The following is a 25,918-nucleotide window of genomic DNA, read 5'->3' as shown; positions in this document are numbered from 1 at the left end:
TGACCAGGGCTAGTCATAGGTAGCATGCAACTCCCTTGTTACAGCTCCGCTAGCTACTGGACGTTTTCCGGGCACAATTCAAAGTGCTGGCTATGACTTACCCAGCCTTACACAGCTTAGCTTCAAGCTATCTTAAAGACCATATTCCATCATATGAACCTGCCTGGGTTTTGCAATCTTTGGGGGAAGCTTTTCTCTCGGTTCTGCCAGCCTCACAGTCATGCTTGGTAGGGACATGGGAGAAGACCTTCTCAGTGGCTGCTCCCGGACTTTGGAACTCCCTCTCTAGAGAAGCTAGGCTGTCTCCCTCCTTTATGCCCTTCTTCGGGCAGATGAAGACTTTCTTGTTCCAACCGGCTTCTGGGAACTGACTGCTTTCCATGAAAGGGTTGCCACCGTGCTGTTGTTATTGAACTTATTGATATGGCTTTAATAGATTTTGTATATGTACATAGTTTTAATTCTATCAACATTTGTTTTTAAATGGTTGTTTTTTCTATGTTTTTAGCAGGTCTTATTTTTATCTGTGTGCCACCTGGAGTCCTGTCAGGGCAAAAGGTAGGGCATAAATATGTAAATGTATAAATATGTCTGTGCTCTGGTAATCTCTAGGTTAGATTACTGCAATCCGTTATATGTGGGGCTGTCTCTGAAGACGGTTCGGAAAGTTCACCTGGTGCAGAATTTCAGTGACCAGGTTGCTCAGTGGGGCAAGACTGTTTGAGCATATTACATTGATCCTGGTCCAACTGCACTGGCTGCCTATTAGTTTCTGGGCCCAATTCAGAGTGCTGGTTTTGACCTATAAGGCCTTAAACGGCTCAGGATCGCAGTACCTCAAGGACCGCCTCTCCCCATATGAACCAACTTGGACCTTGCAATCATCATTTCAGGCCCTTCTTCTTGTGCCTCCTCCACAAGAAGTCCAGAGGTTGGCCACACGAGAACAGTCCTTTTCTCCCCAAGGAGGCTCCCATGATACACCTTTAGTCACCAGGCAAAAATGTTCCTCTTCAAACAGGTCTTGGGCTGATTAATATTCCACGTCCTTTTAAATATGTTTATGGGAGAGGGAGTTATGGGTTCATTGTTTTGTTTTTTCTTACTATGTATTTGGTGTTTTTATGTTGAATTTTGATGCTATACAAAATAAATAATCAATCAATCAATCAATCAGGACCTGAGTGCAGCAGCAGTCTCCCCACTTGTGCTTCCTAGCCTCCAACAATGGAATCATTCTTTCCTTAGCAGGTAAATGGACCATTGGACACTAGGAATAGCTCAGAAACCTTTCCCCAGCCAACAAAGAATACAACCAAATCAACCTGTGTCCTGTTAAGCCCCCACATTTCATTAAGAACAGCCTCTCTCCTAGTAACATTTTCCACCGTGTCTCCCCCCCCCCCACAAGAGCTGGCAGAAAGGCATTATTGGTCACTGCTCTGCCACTTGAGAACTCTAAAGAGCCCCTCCCAACCGCAACAAGCCAACACATTTTCCTAAAGCAGGAAATAGAAACTGCTATTTAATCCGACGTCAGGTTTCTCACCCACCCCCCTTCTCAAATATTCTAGGCCCTGTTTGCACAGATGAGGCAGGCCTCACAAGGTAAAAATTATGCTGTTCCCCCTTTTAGTCATTACTATAATTCAAACGAGGAATGCAGAAAATCATGTTTCAAGATGTTACATTTTTATGCTTGCGTGCATGAAAGACGTCCCGAAAAGATAGGCACGATACGGCGATGCTAGGCTCTTATTATTCACCTTCATAGAGGCTTTTTCTTTTTTTCTTTTTGGGTACATTGTGCTCATCACAGCTCAATAGTACCTGACAAACATAATGCTAGTTTTCAGCGAGCACAAGCTTGTGATGTTAATAAGGAACTATGTGTGGATGTGCTTTTTAAACACTACCATGCAAAGAATGAGCTGTTTTCAGCTAACATTGAGCTGCTAATGATTTTAATGAGAGTGCCTTCTGGATTCATATTTTTTTCATAAAATACATCACACTAAAACAAAAATCAATGAGAAACATTAATTAGGGCCTTTTTAGACGCCTTCTGTGGCGTTGTTTCTCTTTTGAGAAGCACCAGATGAAGAATGCTGTGCTTTATTTAAGCTAAGTTGTTTGACATTTAGATGAGAGAGGAAAAAAAGGGGGGAGAAATACTAACAAACACAGGAACAATTTTTGACAGCTCTTTGTCATGCAAGAAAGAAAAAAGGAGGCCGACTGCGAGATGCTACTTTGAAGCCCTGGAAATTTGTAATGAAAAATTTAAGATACAAGAGAGGAAGAAAGATGAGCTATTCATTTGGTTCTGCATATATTAACACTTGTAATTCAAACTAAAGGTTTGCTATGTGTTTTTGTAATTTTGACTCTAATAAATATCTTGGAGAATTGCTTTGATATTCCAAGTTCACGCATGTAGCTTGCATCCATTAAGAAAACGGGTAACAATCATCATCAGGCCTCTTAGTACTAATGAGAAGGTCATTGCTCTTTAATTATCACAGACATGAAGCTGAAATATTTCAAAGGCTTTGCGGATTACTCTGGCTATGGCAAGGCTGTGTATCTGTTTATAAGGCTCCCTCCTCCCTCCCTTGTGCCCTCCCTCTCTCAACTAACCTCCTCCTCTTCCCCAACACACAGAGTTCTTCCATTCCAAAGCCCTCTGCTCCTATGTACATTTCATTTTCAGGTTAAGTCTGTTGTTCCTTGCACGCTGGATTCATCTGGGAAATTTAGACGAGTGGTTGTTAGCAGGGGGCAGCACAGAGTGGAAGAAGGGCGAAAGGACAGAGAGGTAGAGGGGATGTGAGAATGGCAAAATGCTCCTCATCAGTGGGCGCTGGGAAATAAATATCACAAGGTTATGTGGTCTTATTTCCCTCAGCAGGAGTGTTATCCGAGAAACAGAGCGATGGTGTCTTGTAGGGAAATGCTTGCAAATTAAAATGTGGGTTCTCTTGCATCTAATCCCAATGTTTACAGCTCCATTAGGAGGAAGGGGGTTAATGCAGGCAGGGGGAGAGGAGCTGGAAAAGCAGTAAGAGATGCAGTAAGATGCAAAACTCCTGGCTGATTTACCACACAGAAGCATGGAAATGTGTGGGGTGTTATATCGCAGGGAGCAAACTTTTTCTGGAAGTAACATGTTGCAAGTGGCAGGTTTAAATAATGTGGATTGCCTTTGTAGGCAAAAGGCCATTAAAAGTTTCACATCCAGACAGGTAGTGCTCCCCATCCCCTGCAAAGCTGTAACAGTCACCATAACTTTTTCATGATATAATTTGAGACAGGAGAATTAAGAGCATGGCTTTACTTTGAATTTCCTGTTTTGTTACCACTGGCCATGCTGGTGAGGAATGATGGGAATTGTAGTCCAATAATATCTAGGAACTCTAGGTTGAGAAAGGCTGATCTATATCATTGCGGTACTGACTTTTATCTTCCATCACGTAATGATTTCCAGCATTCATTGTAGGTGACTGTCTCTGTCAGCAGCTGGACTGTGAAAGCTCAGCATTTTCCATCTTTCCTGCTCTGCCACACTCCATGCTGCAGTCTCAACAGATCAAGTGAGGGTTTTTTCCCTTAATGCAGGGATCTCAGCTAAAGCATCCATGACAGATGGCCATCCAGCCTCTGTTTAAATAACTCCAAGGAAGGAGAGTCCACCATCTATCGGGGGAGTCTGTTCCACTGCTGAACAGCTCTTATTAACAGAAAGTTTTTCCAACTACACCCTTTTCCCTTTCCTCTGTTATCCTGAAACCCAGGAGAACATGATCACTTCCTCCCAAGTTTTTGAACACTTCCACTTAGTCAATCAGTTCCTCCCTTTTGGTGAGGACCAGGTCCAAGATAGATGATCCCCTTGTTGGTTCTTCCACCTTCTGGGAAATGAAATTGTCAGCAATACAATGGAGGAATTTTCAGATCTTACACTCTTGGCAGAGTTTGCCTCCCAACAGATGTCGGGGAAGTTGAAGTCCCCCATGATTACAATTTCACTCCTTTTTGAATGTTTGGTAATCTGCTCTAGTAAAGCATCATCCAAGTCTTCCATCTGGCTTGGCAGTTTATAGCAGACACCCACAATAAGGTCACTGTTGTTTCTGTCTCCTACAATTTTTACCCATATACTCTCAATCTGCTTTTCATGCTCTAGGTCATGGATTTCTTCACAAGTGTACACATACTTTATATACAGTGCTACTCCTCCTCCCTTTCTGTTTGGCCTATTCCTTTTGAACATGTTATACTCCTCAGTTGCTACATTTTAGTCATAAGTCTTATCCCACCAGGTTTCAGTAATGCATACCAGGTCATATTTGTCATCCTGTATTAAAAGCTCCAGTTCATCTTGTTTGTTTCCCATACTCTGTGCATTTGTGTAGAGACATGTCTATGCATGGTGTACTATTAGAAGATTATTATTATTATTATTATTATTATTATTATTATTATTATTATTATTATACCCCGCCCATCTGGCTGGCTGGGCAGCTCCCAACAGAATATTAAAAACACGATAAAACATCAAACATTAAAAACTTCCCTAAATGATCTAAATCTAGATCATCTATTCCATCCAATTAGAATGGGGACTCCCTTCTTTGAAAAGAGATTTTTATTTGATTGGCCAAAAATTAGAGCAGTTTTCAGCTAACTGAAATGCGAATGAATAATTGCTTCATTTGACATTGACATACTATGGGGGGGGGATAAAATAGAGTGATTATTATTATAAATAGGGTATTCCAGTGTAACTAATAATTGAGAAAGATTCCCCTCTTATTAGGATTAAATAAATTACATAGAACCATCAGCACATTCCTGCCTGACACTTTTGCTCATAATACTCTGGCAAAGTTAATTGCTCTAAAGTAAACTTGCCTCTTTCTCAATTTTACATGTTCTTCATTGCCACCTCTTCTACCTAAAATATTCTCCTAGAACAAGCACCATCTTTCTTATTTCAAATCCTTATCAAATCACATGTTCTCCTCACACGAGTCTCTTACAGCTTCTTCCTGTAGACCTTCTACCCAAATACATGTAGCTTTCTAGGAAGGAAGGGCAGGGGTTGTGAACTCAATGGGTTTTATGTAGGCCTGCCATTCAAAAATGTCTGGACACTGCAGATTGACCACTGACTGGAACCATTTATTAGGAGGTTACTCATTTGTTGCAACATCTTCACCAGCCTCCCAGTCTGTTTCTGGGCCCAGGCCCAAGCCCTGTGAAGCCCCATACAGCTTGGGACTGGGATGTTCTCCCTTCTCACAAATGAGTGTGACCGTGTATTAAGATCTTTAACTGTGATTCCTGCATCACAAGGGATGGGGCTACAGTTCTATGACTCTATGAATCTCTCCCCTAAAGAGGTTTTTTATGTGTCTGTCCTGCAAACAAATGTGGTATGTTTGGGATGCATGGATATTTTTGCATGGCATGCTAAAAAAATCTGATGGCCCTCCATTCCTGTATAAATATTTTCTTTCCTTGCAGGCATTTGTCCTGCAGAATAGTTAATTCCAGTCACCCAGATGTGTTTGTTTAAAATGTGTAGTTTTTAAAGTTTTTTTAAAATAAATAAATAAATAAATAAATAGATAAATAATCAGGTGCCTCTGCCTCTTTTCTTTGAGTTTAGATATTATTTTTAATTGCATGCTATTTATTTAATGATTTTTTGCATGCTATCTCTCACCCTCATCTTCCTTACAGAAGATGAAGATAAAATGAAGGGGGGAACTGTGTGTATCACATTGAACAACTTGGCAGAAAGCTGGGATATGAATGCAAAAACAAATAAATATTAAAAGGCAGCTGGGTTTTCTTTTTCTTTAATCCTCAAGCATTATACTGTAAGCAAAGACCAAATTTCTTGCCCAACTCTAATTCAGGGATAGCAAACATCTCTCAGCCCAAGGGTGTAGGTTAAATAACAGTCACACAAAAGTCAAAGGGTTCTACAAACATTCACTCTCTCTCTCCATCTTCCATCCAGGAGAGCAAGAAGCATTACCCATCATAAGGACACATAGCAATCAAGCAAATGCTCTCAGGGAGGGTACAGAACAGGGGCAGTGAGAGGTGTGTTACAGGTGAGTCCTGAGGGCCAAATGGAGAGATCTAAAGGGTGCATTTGCCCTCTAGGCCCCAGGCTTCCCACACCTGCTGCAATTAATGCTATGAATCACTGAAATATTTGAGCGCTCTGTTGTTTTTTTAATTGAGCAGAGCCTGGGACTGAAGAAGCCATGCATTCTATGCAAACGAAAATATAGTTGTATACCAAAAGAACGGCAAGAGGCAGCTAAGCAGATATTATGCTAAACCCTTTAGCATAAGGTTACCAGATTTTTTTTTCAATGAATCTGGGGACACTTTTCAACTTCAATGGATTTTGTATGGGGACTGGTTTGTAAATCCGGGGACTGTCCCTGGAAAACGGGGGCGTCTGGTAACCTTACTTTAGCATGACTAGAAATCATTATTATTCTTCATACTCCGTACTTATCGGACCCTTTTCTGCTGAAAGCCCTCAAAACAGTGTACAAAAGTAAAACACAAATCACGACAAATACTGTTTAAAAAACCAATTAAAGAGCAACTGAGCTCAGGCTGTAACTCTTGGAGTTACGACTGACATGGAATAAAAATTTACTCCCATTTCCAGCAATTCTATGTGCGTCTCCAGTGGTGCTATTTAGAGAACTGCTGCTGCTGCGTTTCTGTGTGTTTTTCCTTCTGTGGTGTTTTTTCTTCTTTTCTTTACAAACTTTGGGGAAAAGATACAATGGGAGATATTCTTCATTGCTTTGGACAGTTATTTACATAGGCCTGTGCGAAGCTAAACACACAGAGAATGTGTCCAGTCTGTTCAAGGGAGTATAGGATAGTAATGAGGATAAAGAAATATTGTTCCACCCAGGTGATTAAGCTAACATATAAGAAAAATATCAATAAAGGCCGCATATTAAAGGAAGTGGTCTTAAAGTAGAGAGCTGCATCAAGAGATTCCAGAGGCTGCATTCATACAGCAGTTTTTATCTCCGTTTCCCCAACATTTCTGAGCTTTCAGATGATGTAAAAACCACTTACATGGTACAATATAACACAAGTTTAGCACTCATTTCTGTGATACTTGCTTCCAGAAAAAAAAATGCTTGCAAATAACAGACATAAGCACTAAAACTCATGCTATTTCCCACTATATTTCTGGAAGCGGTTTTTTACATTTTGTGAAAGTTCAGATATAATGCAGAAATTAACAGGGAAACGTCAGGGAAACAGTATAAAACTGCAGTGTGAATTCAGCCTAAGGCACCTGAGGACAAATCTGTGACCTTTGATTTGCCAGACTCAATTGGTTATCTTCTCTATTATTCACTATCCTCCTTCATTTGCTCAGTGTTGGCTGAATTTATGTGCTCCAGCTGGATATACTTGACAAACAAGATTACATGTGCATAAAACTGTTGCTGTGCATGTTCCTTAAGCTCATATTGGTTTTTAGCTGGAGGAATATGGACTTAAGCTGTTGTATATCAGGCCCTCCACCCCACCTCTGCCTTGTCCTTTTCAAGCTTGAAAATAAGTGGTTGGGCCGCTTGCCTTGGCATATCATTCTCAGCCAATTAGGTAGCACGTTCCTATAGGTGACATTGTGAATCAATAAATATTCATGGGGAAGACCAAGCAATGATAGGCACACTTACTTGTGAATAAAGTTCCAATGAACTCAGTGGGGCTTACTTCAGAGTAGACATGGAAGGTCTGGGGTTGCATGAAATGGCAACTGTAGCATGGTTTTCGCTTGAGAAATTACTAGCAATTAGTATCATAAGATATATGTATCAGACATGTTTAAAGTTCGAGATATGGTAGCCTTTATGAAGAATCTTGTTAAAATGTTTTCCTTTTCTCTTCAGCCCCTCATTGAAGTGTATTTTTAATTATGCATCATCACCCATACATAAATTCATTTACGTATATTAATTTTTGCTCCACTTAGCAGAGTGGTCACTTAATTAAATGTCTTCAGTTGTTTTAATGAAATGGGCTGGGCGGGGGAGAGGGAGGGAGGAAAGCTGAGTTTAAACAGACTCTTCTAATGTTGTACATTTAAGCATACTATTTGTTGCCTTTATTTCAGCCCATTTGTAACACTGATACCAGGACATTTGTGAGTGTGAAATTAAAAAGTAATATCCTTTTCTAAAGGCTCTAGACTGTTTAGCAGATTTTTAAATGAAATCAAAATTATACAGATTTTTCATTCTGATAATTTTACCAATTCACTAATTCTTTAATCTTTACAGGTCATTGAACACTTTCCCATTAATGAGAAGTAGTTAAGAAGGAATTTTACAGTTTTTCTCCCCCCCCCCTTCTTCCCTTCTCTTATCCCCCCCTTCCTTTTTTGAAAAATGTTGCATATCATTTGCAAATTAGAAAGAACTTGTTCCATTTATGGTACATTTATTTAAAATAATCGAAAGCATGAGATCTGGCTGAACACTATGTGCAATGACGCTTTAAAACAAATTACCATTTATTTATAAGCAAGAAATAGAGTTTTTAAAAGCACACAGACTGCGTTTCATTATTAATGGTATTCTCCATGCAAAACTGATCTCTTTCACTGTGATGACGCTAAGAAGAAAAATAAAACATGTAGAAAAAGGAGGAAAGGCTGCCTTGGAGTGAGCAGGTTCTCTTTATAGAAAAAGTAACTAGAAGAAACCACAAGGATAACTTTCTGCACCTCCAAATGGCAAAGTAAAGGGTTGGAAGCAGATGTTCCCTTACTCTGAAGAAAGAGTCCCAGCACTGATAGAATGTTCTACCACCGGAAGGTAAAATATCCATTCTATCAGAAGCAGGAAACTTTGAATCCAACTCAGTATGTATTTATTTAAAAACTACTCTTCAAAATTAATTCTAAAGTTGAATATATCAATGATAAGGCATGGTATTCAATGAAGTTTTCATTAGCATGACTAAGTTAGGGCCATTCGGTAACAAGGCTAAAACAGATTTGAAAAAGCTGTAACAAATTTTAAAGATCTGGAGAAGTATAATAGGTCTTCCCTTGTTCACTAAAAATTCTGAAAGCAAATTTTAGGCTGCCATGCAGGAAGTGGAAAAACAGGACAGCCACTGTAACTTTCTTTAAAATGCTACCGGTTCCACATGCAAGGCTAGCTAAACAGGCCGAGCTGAGAGGTCTCACATACATGGATAGACCTGATCCAGTAGACATCCTGTAACTGGACTTTGAAAGAACTCTTTACAGTGTCTCTCACCAAAGGCTCCTAAGAAAATGTAGGTGTCATAGGATTAAATATTGTTTGAGTTAGTATGTCGCCTTTCCACAATGAGCTGTGCCCAGAGTGGCTTACAATAAACATTGACTTCTCAAAAGTAAAAAGCATTGGAGAGAGTGAAGAAAATCAGTTTACAAAATATATCAATAGGTTCAAATAGCACAAAAAATTAGCAAGCATGGGATAAATTCAATATGGCAAAAGAAGCAATCTACTCTTAAATTCATGAGTACAGACCAAAAAGGAAATGAACACACAATACGGCTCTTCTTATGAATGGGCACCAGATTAAACATCAGGAAGCAGGGGGTAGGAATAGTAATAATAATTTATTTCTTATACCCTTCCCATCTGACTGGGCTGCCCCAGCCACTCTGGGCAGCTTCCAACAAAAATACAGGAAAAAGAACAACAACATGAAACATGAAAAGCTTCCTGAAACAGAACTGCCTCCATATGTCTTCCAAAGGTTATATATTTGCTCATCTCCTTGACATCTGATGGGAGGGCATTCCACAAGGTTGGTGCCACTACTGAGAAGGCCCTCTGCCTGGTTCCCTGTAGCTTCATTTTTCGCAGTGAGGGAATCACCAGAAGGCCCTCTGAACTGGACGTCAGTGTCCAAGCTGAATGATAGGGATGGAAACACTCCTTCAAGTATACGGGACCAAAGCTTCTCACGAGGCAGGGATGAAAGAAGTGATATCTCCCAAGGATTTGTATTGCGACTGGAACTTGTTAACTTTTTCATGAATGATCTGGAGTTCAGGGTGAACAGTGAGTCAATCAGATCCACTGACACCAAATTATTCAGGGAAGTAGAAACAAAAAGATATTTCATTAAGCTCTAAAAGGATGTCTCTAAAGTGGATCATTGGACAACAAAAAGACAAATGCAATATAAGTGTAAAGGGATGCACAGTGAGGTAAATAATGTTCCTAATTTCACATTGATGGTGATGGGAGTCTGAACTGGCAGTCACTGACAGGGAAAAATATTTTGAGGTTATGGGGAATAGCTCATTCAAAACGTCAAGCATGCAGCGGATATTGAACGAGGTGAATCCCATGTTAGAGGTAATTAGGAAAATGATCAAAAATAAAAGTGCCAATATCATAAGGTTGCCATACAAATCAATGGTGTGACTACACTGGAATAGTTCTGTACAATTCTGGTTGCCATACCGCAAAAATGATATTTTAGATCCAGAAAATGGCAACTCAGAATGACCAAAGGGCTGGAGCAAGTCCCCTATGCAGAAAGCTCACACTACCTGAGTCTTTTTACTTTAGAAAGGGGCAGCTACAGAGGTGTGCATGGTGTAGAACAAGGAGATGAGAAGTTTCACTCCCACATAAAACTAAAACACAGTATAGACCCATTGGACCTGACCTAGCCATGCTCATTAATCTCAATGGGCTACTTTGAGTAAAACATAATTGAATGTGAGCTGGATATGGGGGGAAATAAATAAATTAGAGAGGTGGGTTCCATGTTCTTTGTTCCAGGGTTGCACTCCCCTGCAGTTTACAGGATACTTCTGGATCCAAAATTGTCACTTGAAGCCCAGGTGGCCTCAGTGGCCAGGAGTGCCTAATTCCAATTGCAGATGGTTTTCTAGCTTTTGAACAAAGATGACTTTGCCACACCACTCCATGCTCTGGTAACTTCCAGATTTTGTTGTTGTTCTTGTTTAGTCGTTTAGTCGTGTCCGACTCTTCGTGACCCCATGGACCAGAGCACGCCAGGCACCTCTGTCCTCCACTACTTCCCGCAGTTTGATCAAACTCATGCTGGTAACACTATCCAACCATCTCGTCCTCTGTCGCCCCCTTCTCCTTGTGCCCTCCATCTTTCCCAGCATCAGTGTCTTCTCCAGATTAACTTCCAGATTAGATGATCATAAAGTGCTCTACATGGGACTATCCTTGGAAGAGGACTCAAAAACTCCAGCTGGTCCAAAATGTAGTGGCCATATATTACTGGCTGTGGTTGCCTTTAGAGCTCATAAAACCCCTGTTCTAAAACAGCTGCATTGGTTGCCAATTTGTTCCCAGGCCCATTTCAAGGTGCTCACATTAGTGTTTAAAGCTCTCAATTACTAAAGCTCCAGATATCTGAGAGACTGCCTCCTTCCTTACAGACCCTCTTGGATGATAAGATCAGTAGAGGGGGAACTTTGGTAGTTCTGCGGCCCTCCAAAGTTTGGAGGACATTATCTGTGGTAGCCTCTACATTGCAGAATTCTCTCCCCACAGTTGTTGTTTAGTCGTTTAGTCATGTCCGACTCTTCGTGACCACAGACATATGCCTTATACTTTCACTTTACACAGTTTGTGGTGAATGCTGAAGATGCTCATGTTTAGCCTGAGCTTGGGCACTTGAGATACATATTTTCAGGAAGCACACTACTTTTGTGATTGTGAGTTGTTTTAAATTGTTTTAATGCTCCTTTTAAAGTGTTGTAATCCACCCTGGGATCTGCTTGCGAAGGGGGGTAATTAATTAATTTATATTAATAATAATAATCCTTATGAAGGACTCCAGCACCCAGGATAACTGTTTCCAGGATTCCTGACTGGTAGGCTCCTACTGTTGCCATAATCAAAATGGCAGATGGGGGAAAACCAGTTTGCCATTTTGAGCCCCTGCCACTGCTGCTGCCAATTATGAAGTTCAACACCTTCATTAGCATGTGGACCCCTGGTGTTCACATCTGGTAAGTTGTGCCCTAGTTTTCATCATTTGCTAATGTTTTGACCTAGGTTCACATCTCTTTGGCATTTGAAAATATCAAGATTTCATTTGAAGAATATTGGAACCACCTCTTTGTTGTATCTACTTGCTGCTGTTTTATCTGCCATACAAGCTTATCCTTTTTAGCAAAGAAATATCTGTTGAACAGAAAAGACACAGATACAATGTGATTCTTTAGTTCATTTTAAAGTGAGCTCACAGCATTTGTAAAATAATAATATCAACAACAACACCATTTCTTTGAGGCATTTAAGGATCTTGTCATAACAGCTTCTGAAGGGTTTAGTCCAAAGCTTGTAGGTAGCATGCAAACTAAAGTCTCAGGAGTTCATACCAAATGTATCAGCTGAAATGGAAAGAACAAGGCAGTTGCTCTCTCTGTCCCAGTGAGCATGTTATCTGGAGGCCCTGTGAATATTATGTGTTCAACATTCTATGAAAGAATGAACAGGAAAAGCTTTCAAAATGAAGTCAGTTGTAAATGCATACCATTTCTCAAACTTAAACTGAACATTCCCATAAACCGAGCTTCCCCCTTACAAAAAGAAAATAATGCAGGAGAACTACAGCTTTTCAAATAACCAGGTGTGCACTTGTATTTGAATTGTTTTAAAGATGTATTAAATTTTTGCTTTGTTTTGTTTTATCACTTGTTTGTCACCCTGGGCTCATTTGGGAGGAAGGACTAGATATAAATTTAATAAATAAATAGAGAGCTGTGTTAAAATCTAGTGTTGTGAAATGTACATTAAGGGGCATATCTATACCCCGATGCGGCGATTCAAACCGCCGACCTTCTGATTGGCAAGTCCTAGGCTCTGTGGTTTAACTAGTCTATTTCTTTGGCGATCACTCATAGCTGAGTAAGATTGTCTTCCATGAACATGGTCTTAATGGTGAGTCCATAAGTGACTGTGGAGACCAATTCTGCATCCACACACCCTTTCACAGTGGGGTTTTCAGGTGGGAGTTGATCATGGTGAGGGTTTGCCAAACATGCCTTCCTCTTAGCTCGTTTCTCCTTTTTGCCCTGAGTTCATGCTTCTTCAAAGTCCATGACACCTTTGGTAAAGCCTGTTCTTTAGTTGGAGTGCTTGCAGGCCAGTGTTTCCCATTTGTCAGTGTTTATACTACATTTTTTAAGATTTGCCTTGAGAGAATCTTTAAACCTCTCTCTCTCTCTCTCTCTCTCTCTCTCTCTCTCTCTCTCTCTCTCTCTCTCTCTTTTTTTTTTTTACTACTGACATTATGCTTTCCATTTTAAAGTTTGGAATAGAGTAGTTGCTATGGAAGTTGACAATCAGATATCTGAACAACATGACCTGTCCATCAATATAGATATAGCACAACAAGCTTGTGAAGAGCTACTTGCTCAGTAACCTATGGTGAGCAAGAATTTTGCCTAGGAGACCATGTGTGGAAGTTATCAGGGGAGAGTTGGCTCCTTGTTCTTTGAGGCCATTAGTGTGTCACATGTAACTAACACAGGTATGTGCAGGAAGACAGACGGCTAACTCTTCTGAACTTTTTTTGCAAAATGATAGCCTGGACATTTCATCTTCTACCTAAAAGCTTCTAATTTTCAACCACAGGTAAATAATGAGTGAAAGGTGAGTTGTATGTCCCATACAATGCTGTAGTATTCCAAATAGCACCACGGTTTCACAAAGTGACAATAAAGCATCACACTCCAGCATACTTGCTGGTGGAGGAGAGAATATCAAAAACAAACATTACACACATTCTTGCCGACATGGCCAACCATAAAGGCCAAACTCTCTGACTTTTAGAAGACATCTGAAGGCAGCCCTGTTTAGGGAAGTTTTTAATGTTTGATGTAAAGTTGTTTTTAATATTCTGTTGGGAGCCACCCAGAGTGGCTGGGGAAACTCAGTCAGATGGGCAGGGTATTAATAATAATAATAATAATAATAATAATAAGTAGTAGTAGTAGTAGTAGTAGTAGTAGTAGTATTAAATTTTAGTCAATCAATCCTGCAAATATTTACTCAGCTGCTTCATTAAATTTCCATGTGAACAAAAACAATGCTAGCATTAAAATAAAGGCCATCATTATCTGTAAAATAAAGAAGTGTTGCAGCATTTAACACGTATCCTGGAACCAGAATTTCCAGAGTCCTGTGTAGGGATCCTGAATACTATATTAATCAAGAAAGGACAGCACAATGCCCAGCACCTGCCCTCCTAATAGTAGTGTTGCTACCACTCCTTGAAGAGTGAGATGGTGGGGAGGTGGGTGCTGCTTGGATGTCCTCACAAGAGGGCTGGATTGGCTCCACTGGTGTGCCTGCACAGCAATAACCTTCCCACTGCCTCCCTCTCCTGATAAGCAGTAGTGATGTCACAGCCCACGGGGGGGGGGGGGAGGCAGATGCGCAGTGATGACCCTTCCCACCTGCTGCTTTTGGATGCCGGTTGTTTCCCAGGCAGTCTGTGCTTCCTAGTACAACTTCCTGCCCCTTCATTTGAGTATTTCGTCAGGAGAAAGTTCATAGTGAGGGTTAAAAGCGGAGGTTTCAGCTGGAAAAAATTAATTTATGTAACTCATTGCCACATTGACAGCCATGGGGCTTAAAAAAAAAAAAAGGTAAAGGACCCCAGTCATGAATGACTCTAGGGTTGCGGCACTCATCTCGCTTTACTGGCCAAGGGAATCGCCGCTTTTCCGTAGACAGTTTTTCCAGGTGGCCAGCATGACTAAGCAACTTCTGGTGAAAGCAGAGCAGCGCACAGAATTGCTGTTTACCTTCCCGCCCGAGTGGTACCTATTTATCTACTTGCACTTTGACGTGCTTTCGAACTGCTAAGTTGGCAGGAGCAGGGACTGAGCAACGGGAGCTCACCCTGTCGTGGGGATTCAAACCGCTGACCTTCCGATTGGCAAGCCCTAGGCTCAGTGGTTTACACCACAGCGCCACCCGCGTCCCCGCTATGGGGCTTAGATGGTTTCAAAATGGCATTATAGAGGTTCATAGAGAACCAAGCCTGTACAAAAGTGGAGCCTCGAAAACTGGACACATTATTGCTTTGAATACCATGCAGTGGAGAGAATGCTGTTGCCTTTGTGCCTCTTCCTGTGAGCTTTTCAAAAGCATCTGTATAGATACTGTTGTGGATAGAATGCTGGACTCTTGGTCTATTGATCATCCAGCAGGGCTCTTCTAAAGAAGATCAATTAAGAAAAACTGAATTGGGATGGGAGGATGAGGTCAACATTGGCCTTGACCCTGATGGTGATGTCAACAAACCATGGAGGAGGAAGTCTGTTTCATCACTCAGGTAGCAACAGGTGTCCTTTTAAAATCAAACTAGATGTGGCATTCAACATGCATGTTTAGAGTTCTTCTCTTTTTAAAAATGAACAGCAGCTGTGGGTGGCCCAGATCTAGACCAGGGCTTCTGTATACAGGAAGTGAGTTAGCCCTTTCTCTCAGACCTTTTTCCTACTGAAAACGATCCCTCCCACCCCTCAGGCTGCTATTCTGCTCCTGAGGTGGCAATTTGCAGCATGGTATGGAGTCTCTGCTTTCAAAATTCTTCCTCGGAATAAGAGCTAAGTTTTTTAAAATGCACATGCTGTTTATGCCATAAGATCCAGGTTTTCAGGGGACCTGCTATAGCTGAATTGTTTGAAAAGACATATGGTATCCCAAGTGTAACAGATAGTTGAATCTCAAGGGGGAACAATTGTTCATTCATCTGGACCAAGTGACATTCTTTATGCAAGAATAATTCCTGATTAAAGGGTGAGTTTTAATGGAAACTAATTAGGCAACCTCTTTAGCCTGGGCATAATGATCAAATGAGCTGTCACCCAGTACCTGATACAATGATCTCACTTGGTACAGGATTTTATTCCTTAGCAATTACACTCCCACATTGCACTCCATGTGTTTATTGCCTGGAGCACACATGTCAAATTAAAGAGCAGCTTATGCACCTGATATTTAATTATTGCCTAGCACTACAGACAACCGGGAAATGTCAAAGCGAGCAGTCCTCCATAGGAGCTTATAAAACTGATATCTTCTTTGGCAAATTAAAAAAAGAAACAGAGAGATAAAATATGTATAGGGCAATTCAGTTGTTGCACAATTTTGCCGTTACAAAATATGGCTCCCTAAATCTTAAATAATTTACTATTGCGATAAATACAGAAGGTTCTGTTGTGGCAGAGGAGCATGGCAAAATGAGCTCATCTATTTCTATTAAAAGGCAGCCATGCCTAGTTAAAGGCTTTTACAAAACACGGTCACATCCGAGTTATTTGTGTCTCGTTCATGAGACTAAAGAACAAGTAGGATCTGGGTTATTCGAACAGGTACAGAGTCATACGCAAGTGTTACAAGCAGCAGCTGCATGCCAGACAAAATACTTTGGCATTTCCGTTATGCTGCATTACCTTAAAAGCATCCTTAGCTAATTGGAAGTGGTCCTAAATTCCTTCAAAATCAAATCACTGCTTTAATTCCAGTTATAATACACCTAAAATGAAAACCTACAGGGATTTAAAAAAAAAAAAAGCAATTCCAGAAAATGAAGGCATATTAATGGGAAAAGAAAGTTTTATAGCTAGGCAGAAATCGGAAAAAAGTTGAGAAGGTGAGAAAAAAATCTTAAGCTAGCCAGTTTTGGAATGTCATCTGATTTTATTTTATTTTCATTTCTAAAAATGCATTCAGTGAAAGCATTCCTTTAAACGTACTGCTCAGCAAAAGAACACCCAAAGAGGAATCCGTTGGTGTCCTGAAAAAGGGAAAGTTGTGCGAGTGCATCTTGGACAAATCCTATTCCAAATAAAGGAATTTAATTACCCGTCATCTTAATTGCACAGTCTAATACTAAAAAGGCTTAATAAGAGTGCTTTTGTATTTACAAAACTGCACAGCTTGTGAAAGAACCCTCAAAACATTTGGCAGGAATCCCAGTCGAGGTATGACTGACTAGAACCTCTAATGACTACAACATGTAAACAAGTGTTTTGTTTCAACTGATAATCATTAACTTCCAGTGTCAGACTTATCCCACAAGGTTTTGTTCACTGTTTCACCAGACTGCTTTACAAAGGCATCTGGGGCTAGGGGAGAAAGCAGGGGGGGGGACCCACAGAGTGTAACACTCTCTCTCTCTCTCTCTCACTCTCTCTCTCTCTCTCTCTCTCTCTCTCTCTCTCTCTCACACACACACACACACACACACACACACACACACCTGCAGAGTGCTATGAAGTGTTGTCACCCTTAAACTAAAATGGCAGTAGGCAAACGAAAAGGGTCATGAGGTAAAATTATTGTAACAAGGAACAAGATGCCTTGATGATTCCTGCAATTCTCCGATGGGTCCACTCGCCGCTTGATGTAGGCGATTGTGTAAATATGCTAGCTCCCCTGTACTAGCATTTTTTTAAACAGCAGCAGCAGCAAAACTGGTTTTTAGACACCCGGCCTTATGCGTGTTTGTTGTTGAGCAATAGAAAGAGACTGAAAAGCAAATTGTTTTCCCCAAAGTGGCAAGCACGTTGAAACAACTGACAGCTATGAAGACTATAAGAAGTCTCTAAACACTGGATTTAAAAAAGGAAAGGGACAGTAGGGGCTATGAGAATGAGAGTGATACCGTAAAAGCTTGTTAAGATGTTACTGACACACACACACACACACACACACACACACACACACACACACACTACTTGGTGTCTGACTAAAGGCATAAAGTGAGCTACACTAATTTGTCACAACTGAGGATTGGGCCCAGAATTTTAAAACAGGGAGAGGGAGAATTCATCCATTCAATGGACATGAATTAAACACTTTAAAAAAGAGAAAGAAAGAAAGAAAGAAAGAAAGAAAGAAGGAAGGAAGGAAGGAAGGAAGGAAGGAAGGAAGGAAGGAAATGCTGGTGAATTCACCATCATTGCAACAAGGGATAATACGCAAGGCATTTTCACAAAACAGGCTTAAAACAGATTTTGCTTTACTCCAGTTTGTAATGTCAGCTGAAAAACTTCATTGGCGAGAATGCTGATTAGAACTTAAGAGCCTGCAGGAACAGGCCAATGGCCCATTGAGTCCAGCATCCTGTTCTCACAGTGGCCCCCAGATACCAGTGGGGAGCGCACAAGCAGGACCAGGGTGCAACAGCACTCTGCCCACCTGCCATTCCCAGCAGCCAGCATCCAGAGGCATTTTGACTCTGACAGTGGAGGTAGAATACAGCCAGTGGAGCTAGCAGCCATTGATTTGTATTACAGATCCCTCTCATCTGCTTTCTCTTCCATGTGGCCAGATGTAAACATAAATATCACAAAAGTGGTTTGAAGACACACCATTTAAGGCTGGAAACATCCTAAGTGGTAGATTCTTCCCCACAATCTAAAAATATTTCTCACTAAACCGTCATTAAGGCTGTAATCCTAAACATGCTTAATACTGTACTGTGGGGGGAAAAACAGTGGAACTTACATCTGAGGAAACAGGCAAATGATTACTCAGCAAGAAAATACATTTCCCCAGAATTATTGTTTTCTTTTCTATTGGTATATAAATAGATGTTTCTCCAACAATAGCTCTTAGGAGTTCATCATTTCACTGAATTAGCCTCTTTCACGATGACAGATTTTAGTTGCACAGTAGCTAGCAACGAAGTTCAAAAAACCCCCAACTTTGTTAAACTATTCTGGGTCAGCTCTGACTTGGCTGAAGCACTGCTTTGAATTCTTACATATAGAAAGGAGGTTTTGAAATAGGATAAATAAATAAGTAATGTGGCTTGTCCAATTTAATGGAATTGGCATTTCATCCCTACATAATAAGGTCAGTAATAAACTCAGCATGTTTACTTGTTAATGAAGTACACCAGATTTTAGTACCCAGTGTAAAAATCTATTTCATGCTTGGTGAGATTTGGTTGCTAAAATAAGTTGTTGTTTTTTCCAGGTACCCAAATCAGGAAGATGAGTTCTAAAAGAATTCTCTGCAGTGACTTTTCTATTGCATGAAAGGGTTTATTCATGCTATTCATACTCTTTGATATAAGTCCTTGGGACGGGGATAGCAGAGGAATGAAGAATGCTGGATCCATCATTTTAAATGCCTTTTAAAAAAATTAAACAACTGATCTAGCAAGTTTTTGATTGTTTAGTTTTATTTTAAGCAACTGCCACACTTTAGTAATTTCCACCCAGCTGTGCTGCATGTAAAATGGCATTTGTGTCTTTATGCAACGTATAGGAAAGGTCAACAACTGACCATTATGCTGCACATAAATATCATGCTCTAACATTGTTCATAATCATTGACCATAAACATGGTCAATGATTATTAACAATGTTCCAACATGATGTAACACTGAGACATTTGCATTAAATAGTCAGATTGTAATTACACGTCGAAAAGGAAAATTCACTGAAAGAGTTCTACAGTGGCAAAATGCAAAGGGGAGGCAATTAAATTACTAAAGTTTTGTTTTCTTTTTTTAAGAGGGACCAGGAGGAGGTTAGCTGTTTCTCGGTGTTAGTAGCCTGGCTACTGGTGACATCAGAGTATAGAGAGACAGGATAGATCTTGAAGAAAAAGCTTTTACCTTGCCGGCTGCCCTTGTAACAGAAGTTCTTATATTTCTATTAAATGTTTGGTTGCATGCTCTTGCTGGCTTTCAGTGTTCTGGAATGCATTGGAAGAGTATCCTTTGAATAAAAGTGTGTAGATAGGCATGTTGGAATTATTTGTATCATGCAAAACAAAAACAACAACAAAAACCACTTCAGCTGCAGTTCTAACCACACTTACTTAGGAGCAAGTCCCAATGAATTCAATGGGACTTGCATCTGAGGAGACCTGTTTAGCTCTGCAGCTTTAAAATCAAAGTACAGTGGGTGGCAGAAGGCTAGACAGCAATCGCTACCTGTATTGCTACAAATATTTATGTAGTTCTTGGCAAAGGTGCATCATTTTAGCTGCACAGGACTGGTCTGATCAAATTCAGTGGAAATGAGTAAGATGAGAAGTGTGAATTCACACTGTTTGAATGTGGTGAATCCCTTCATTTTCTGTCTTCTTTTTCACTTTTTTAAATGGACTTGCGTATTTAGAGAAAATCTTTACACGATGAGTTTTCTTAAAGCTGTAAAATTGCTTTAAAGGATCAGATAGGAGAAGAAGGACCAAACGGCTAGACAGCATTTGACAGTTAAATAATTGCACTGAGGCAGGGCAAGTGGTAGCAAACCCAAACAAGTGTGGCAAAAGTTTTCTTTGTATTAAACATTATCCATCTGTAGTCAGAATACACTTTGGTGGGGTTATTCCTATGAAGAACAAAAACTGGTGGCTATCTTTGTCTCGTGATTAAAGTAATGAGGTATATTCATTTTCTTAGATAACACATTTGTCCCAAAAGAAAATGTTATTCACACGGGTGCTGTTCCATACTTAGAATCAAAGTCTTTTAAATTATTTCAAGCTGTCAATATGCAATCAGAGCTGTTAGGACACATTTTTAATCCTCTTCTAACAGCATTATACAGATGACAAAATGGAGCATACATCCATCTCTCCCTCTTCCCTCTGAATTCCCTACAATTGGCTTTTCCAAGCAAGTAAATTTCATAACTCAAATTTACAACACTAGGACTGTCAGATTATTTTGAAAGATTTGTTTGATTAACAAAACATAATATATGAACAGATGATTCAGAGATAGTTTTAACATTAAACTTTAAAATGTTGTCTTTCAACCTCTTTGCAGACTCGTGAAAAAGTAACTGAATTTTAAAAGGATGAATTATTTCCTCTTTCAATGTACCTGAGCTATTATTATTATTATTATTATTATTATTATTATTATTACTCAAAGCGGTAGCTGATTTTCAGTAAGCTTTGGCATTTAACGCATATATGTGTACCATAAAAACCTACAGAACAAAAGTCTCTTTAACATTAGCACGGATGTTAAGTGGCCCAATTAATTAAGCTACTGTAGCACAACTTGATTATATATATATATATATATATATATATATATATATATATATATATATTTTAAAGAGAGCCATATCCTAGGGGCACAAAAACATTTTGGGTCAGGCTAATCACATTTAAAAAATAAGCCAAAATGAGACAGAGCCATTCTTTATCATAAGCACTACAAAATTATTTTTATATATAAAAAAGAATCACACAACTATTTGAACTAGTTGCTGGGTCTATTTGCACTGCAAATTATTTCAGAACACATTTGAAATCTTATTTCATTCCCTATATAGAAAATGAAACCGTTATCTTCTGCTGAATACTCTGATTGCCTGGCACCACCCAATGGCAACAATCAGAAATGCAGATAGAAATTGTTGCAAAACTAGAAAATTTAATCTAACAAACTTGTAAGTAATGGCCTTTGAATTTGAAAGCATAATTCCTAATCTATATCAGTCAAGACCACCCACTTTTGGTTAGCTTTGTTTTTTCAGGTGACTTCACACATATTTCAGAGATCAGATAACGGATTGTGACTGTGGCCCCAAACAACTAGAAACTAATGTACATGTGGTCTGCGATTTGTCTGCAAAGATACAATTAAAAATCATATAGCATATCTAGCATAGTGCATTACAATTTCTGTAACTGGCGGAAAAATAATTAACAGGACCCTCTGGAATTTTCAAGTGGTCCATGGGAGAAAAAAGGCAAGGGAACCACTGTCCTATATGGGAAGAAGACCTAGTTTCCAAGACCACTGCAAGAAGAAAAAAAGCATGCGTATTACATCTCTTTACCCTTAGCAGCAATCACAAATTAATTAATAAGAATTACCTGGATATAAGGACTGACTATGAAATCACTCATTTCGCAGTTTGAATTAGTATGCCTAAGAAGTGGATGGAAGGTAGATTTAAGGGTGGTGGGAAAACGAGACCCTCTTATATTGCTCTGTGTACTTTTTACAAAGATGGTTCCCAAGGATAAGAGCAGCACAAACAACCCAAGGGAGGGAATTGTAATGCATCCAGGGTTTTTGTTAATGTTAATGAAACTTGCCGCTCTGCAGTCTTAGCAACCAAGTCCTATGAAACCCCTTATACAGCACGCAACACTTCCTGCCGAAGAACTGAGTGCATCCACTCGCATCACGTCGTGGTCCACACTGTGAATAAGACATTCTTTTTTCTTTTAATCTATATTTCAATATGAGACTAATCTAACTCTACTGAGTAAAGCAGGGCACTGGGATACAAACCCTCGGTTGCTTTATTGAATGAACGGAAAGCAAAGCACATCTCAGTTCCCTTTAGCAGTGATCTCGAGAGGCATCCATGACCAATGTGAGTGCTTTTCTTGAAAGGGCACTAGCTAAGAGACGCAAATCAGTCACTGAGCCTAACAAATTTAGCATGAACTAGGTCTGCATATAGGTATAGATGTATACAATGGATGAGTTGATCAGTGACAGCAGATCCAGGTGAATCACAGAAACTGTGAGGGCACTCAAGGCCATCTTTGCCATTCCTGTCCATACTTAGGTGTTGCCAAACTGTGTTTTTTTTCCCTGAGCAGGCAATGACTGTGTTTGAATAATAATAATAATAATAATAATAATAATAATAATAATAATAATAATTTATTATTTATACCCCACCCATCTGGCTGGGTCTCCCCAGCCATTTTGGGCAGCTCCCAACAGAATTGAAAGCACAATGAAACGTCAAACATTAAAAACCTCCCTAAACAGGGCTGCCTTCAGATGTCTTCTAAAAGTCGGATAGTTGTTTATTGCCTTGACATCTGATGGGAGGGCTTTCCACAGGGCGGGCACCACTACCGAGAAGGCCCTCTGCCTGGTTCCCTGCAACCTCACTTCTCGCAGGAAGGGAACCAGCAGAAGGCCCTCAGAGCTGGACCTCAGTGTCTGGGCTGAACGATGGGGGTGGAGATGCTCCTTCAGTTTTAGTGAGCTCCAGGCCCCACCCCTATCCTATCCTCTCTCTTCTATCCTCTCTGTTCTCCATTGTGGCTCCAAAGAGGAGCTTGGAAGTCATGGCTTGCTTAACTTCAGTTTGTTGTGGCATCCGAACTAACAAAGTGTACTTAATGTTAATTATGGTTTGGTTACAACAAGCCAGCTTGAACAAGCCATTGTCCCCTCCATACACTTTCTCCATGCCATGTATGATTTTATACATCTCTAACATACATTACTATTATACATCATTTCAACATCTCTGCTCTGGAGAGTAGGACTCAAACCAATGGATTCAAGTAACAAGAAAGGAGATGCCAACTAAACATCAGAAAGATCGTAAGAGCTGTTCAATAGTGTAATGGACTCCCTCAGGAAGTTGTGGACACTTCTTCACTGGAGGTTTTTAAGCAGAGGTTGAATAGCCATCTGTCATGGATGCTTTAATTGAGACTCCTGCATTGCAGGGCCTTGAACTAGATGGCCATCGGGGTCCCTTGCAGCTCTACAATTCTATGATTCTATCATGTTCCCTTCGTGTCTCCTTTTCCAACTAAAAAGCCTCAAACATTGTGACTTCCTATCACAGGGGAATTTCTCCAGTATGGGGCCAGTATGGTGTAGTGGTTAAGAGCGGTAGTCTCGTAATCTGATGAACCAAGTTCGATTCCCCACTCCTCCACATGCAGCTGCTGGGTGACCTTGGGCTAGTCACACTTCTTTGAAGTCTCTCAGCCCCACTCACCTCACAGAGTGTTTGTTGTGGGGAAGGAAGGGAAAGGAGAATGTTAGCTGCTTGGAGACTCCTTAGGGTAGTGATAAAGCGGGATATCAAATCCAAACCCTTCTTCTTCTCCATGACAATAATGTTTAATCAATTTTAATTCCCACCATATATTACATATTCATTAAATATACAAAGCAAGTAGTAGATTTAAAGAGTACAGTGCATGTCATGTAAGCAATTCATTAGTAACTAAAAATAAATTGTATTAGCATCTAATGAAGCTGCTGATTTTCATAACTTTATCCTTCTTTCTAGTTCCTGTCACAGCTAGCATATTTCTAGTTATTTAAAACATTGTGTAACTGTTTGCTCATCAAAACATATCGAGTCATACTGAGCATTAAGGAGATCATGACTTCTCGAGCAATGTGATATAAAAGACCATATTTCCATGAATTTGTTCTGTTCAATGCCTGTTTCTCTTGACCTTACCTAAAATGATACATCTGAAATTAATGCTAGTTCCCAGAGCTTATTTATCCAGTCATTGGAGACTTGGGGGCTTTCAGTTTTTGAGCATACAGCAATCGTGTTGCCACTATCATGCAAAATGTTAGTTCTGTATGCTCATAACTTGTTAAGTGAGGCATATCATTCCATAACAAATGAAAAAGTTTCACTTCTATATCCTCTTGTACTGTTTCAGATAGTGCTTTTGTGATTGGAATATGTTTGTGCTAAAAGAACATGTTCACCACATATGGAAGTAAGTACCTCAATCCTTCCTGTATTGCCAGCACATTGCTGAGTAATTTTTCTTAATAGCATTAATTATGTAACACCTTGTCATAACTTTATAACTGCTTTTGCTTATTGCTTGATTTTAAAATATATTATGCGCTGTCTCCCACAGATTCTCCCAGACCTCCATAGAAATATTGCTACCAATATTGTGAGCCAACTTTATCATATAATCTTTAACTTGTTCAGATTTGTGAAATAGACAATGAGACTTCATCTAGGATCCATTCAACCAGGGGATTTGTGTACCTTGTTGCTCAGAATTATTTTAGATTAGGAGCAGAGAGACCACCTCTTACTCTCTCAATGTATAAATTGTTTGCTGTAATCCTTGTTTTTTATTATTTAATATTTTATTTATTTATTAAATTTCTATATTGCCCTTCATCCGAGGATCACAATGTGCTTTACAATATAGCAGCACAAAAATGCATGGCATTGTAACAAACAAAAACCAACACACATTTGAACCACATTTGCCATTTTCTTCCCTACTTCCCTACTTATTCATTTTGGGCAGATGCGTTAGGAGAACTTCACAATCTCTTTTTGTTTTTACTACCCTGAGTAATTTTGCATTATCACCAACATACATGGCCATTTCATTGCTAATCCCCACATCCAGATTATTTATGGGCATCTTAAATAAGAAAGGAACCAATACAGATCCTTGAGCTGCTTCCCTACTCTCTGCTTTCTTCTCTTTAACCACTCATTGGAGGAATTGCTCTCATTTCCTATGATTTCCAAACATATTCAGAAGTCCTATTCAGAAGCCTTTTGAAAACCTAGTTCCACAATTGCACCACGATTTATTCACGATTTATATGACACTCTCAAAGAACTCTAAAAGCTTAGTTAGATAGGACTGTCTTTAGTGGAAGCCATGCTGCATCTTCTGTATGCTTGTTCTCAGTGCTGGATTTACATATAAGTTAAACAAGCTATAGCTTAGGGCCCCACTCTCTTGGGGGGCCCCAAAAAAATGTAAAGGGAAAAACCAACTGGATGTACATTTCCAAAATATGAAAACAAATAAAATAAAAGCTACATACAGCAACGGTGTTTTGTGTTGTGTAGGCTCCTATGATGTAAATAATGGTCCCGGCCTGCTAGCCTGCTCCCTAAAATATCACTGGTTTCCTCATTTCTATATATAGGGTGCCTACATCCTGCATGGACTGGTTGCATGACAACATGTGCAAATGGCTTTAGATACCTATTACTGTAGGTCCATAAATTACCATATAGCATATAGAAAACAGTGACAATTTGTTGCTCACAAAGGACAGCTGGACATCT

This window comes from Podarcis muralis, chromosome 1 (assembly GCF_964188315.1).
Source record: "Podarcis muralis chromosome 1, rPodMur119.hap1.1, whole genome shotgun sequence".
NCBI classification, from domain to species: domain Eukaryota; kingdom Metazoa; phylum Chordata; class Lepidosauria; order Squamata; family Lacertidae; genus Podarcis; species Podarcis muralis.
The sequence above is the reverse complement of the archived record's forward strand: the minus strand, read 5'-3'. Positions refer to the sequence as shown.